This window comes from Haemaphysalis longicornis, unplaced genomic scaffold, assembly GCF_048455015.1.
Source record: "Haemaphysalis longicornis isolate Haplotype H1 unplaced genomic scaffold, Haemaphysalis longicornis Haplotype H1 scaffold_3, whole genome shotgun sequence".
Classification (NCBI taxonomy): Eukaryota; Metazoa; Arthropoda; class Arachnida; order Ixodida; family Ixodidae; genus Haemaphysalis; species Haemaphysalis longicornis.
The window spans coordinates 173,191,032-173,192,979 of NW_027526335.1; positions in this window are offsets into that span (position 1 = coordinate 173,191,032).

Consider the following 1,948-nt stretch of genomic DNA (forward strand, 5'->3'; position numbering starts at 1 on the left):
AAAGGTGAGCTGGGCTGAAGTTCTTTCTCTCACTGATCACGCCCCCAACTCCGCGTGTACGAAATGTAACCAGATAAAAGCTGAAAATGATAGGATTAAAGCTGAGTGCTCTAAGCTGGAAGCCGAACTTCAGAACTTAAAAAAAGAATTTTTGTCCTTAAAGACTTCAGTAACCCAGTCTGCAGAAACTCAAAACCACTTGGGTGCGCCTGAGAAACGCCGCAAAGTGGACGAGAACAAAGGACACGTTCAAAACTCACCAGAAATTCAGCCGCTAAAATCAGACATGAGAGAAGAAATTAAGCAATCCTCAGAGGCAATCACCAAAATGGTTGGCGAAATGATAAAAGAACAAGTAGCTAACCTCACAGCGGAGGTTTCGGCGCAGATAAGAGCACTGACACAACAGGTGGCCGCCCTAGCGGCTACCGCAGCCCAGCTTCAACAGTCAAACGCCGCTATAACCAGTCGCGTAGAAGCCTTAGAAAGCCCAGGTGTGCAGACTTTGACCAGACATTCGCGTCGAGATAAACCGTACGCGCGACCATCACTGCAAGAAACTCAGGACAACTCCGACATCGCCAACCATGGCAAATGAACGCAAGAAGAGGGAGGAGCTAATACTATGGCAGTGGAACTGCAGGAGCATAAAACCCAAAATCGCTTCTCTAATGCAGTACATGGGGTCCGGCTGCGGAATGCCTGATGTCATTGCACTTCAAGAGACAAACGCGCCAGCAAAGCTACCGGGCTATGTTACACACGGGGACACCGAAAGACATAATTCAAGCACCCTCATACGGAAAAGCATAACTGCGATTCAACACTCCTTAATTCAGCAAGAGCAAGTAGGAATCTTGTCAGAACTGATACCGAGAAACGCGGGGAAGGCCAACAGCCTTTTCATACTAAACATGTACTGCAGACCAAAGCACAGGACGTCTGAAATCCATTCTATTATTAAACAGGCGGTCACCAAATCGGCAGGTAACCCGCTCATTGTGGTCGGGGACTTTAATGCCGCACACCCCCTGTGGGGTTATGGCTACACGAATGGCAGGGGTACAGAACTCAATCTCGCCATCGAGGAGGCGGATCTCACGCTAGTGACTGACCCGTCGGTACCTACGAGAACGGGCAACAGCGTGACCAGAGATACGTGCCCCGACCTCACGCTCATTCGTAACATTAACCAAGTTCGATGGTGTAACACTGGAGAGAACCTGGGCAGTGACCACGACATAATCTCCACCGTAATCCTTGCGGACAATTACAGTGCTTATGTCGGGGAAGCGAAACTCACAGACTGGAGCAAATTTCGAGAGCGTCGAGAGACTCAGTCTCCGAAAGAAATTGAAAGTATAGAGGAATGGGCCAGCGAATTCAGGGCGGACATTAAAGCCACGACGAAGAAGGTTCACCTCACGACGCAAATACCGTACGTCGATCCCAGGCTACTCCACATGTGGGAGGCCCGGAGGAGTCTCATTCGTCGTTGGAAGCGACAGCGACATAACCGGAAATTAAAGAGACGCATTGCCTTGCTTACTGAAGAAGCGGCCCGGTACGCAGAGCAGCTCAGTCGAGAAAATTGGCTCTCACTCTGTGACGAGTTAAGGGGGACTCTCAGTACCTCCAAGACATGGAGGTTGTTGAGGTACCTTATAGACCCGACAAAAAGCAAGGGTGAGTCCGCCAGAGTAATGGCCACTGTTATGCACTCGTTCCCCGGTACGCAGGACGACCTCCTTCAAGAACGTCAAACAAGATATACACCAAAATCTTCCACCCCACCCTTCCTGAACTACACAGGACAGCCATACCCCAATTTGGACAACGACATTCAAATCTTCGAGGTCAAGGCAGCACTTGCAAAAATTCGCAGGAACACCACTCCCGGACCAGATCAAATAACAAACAAGGCATTGGCGAATCTTGATACGTCCTC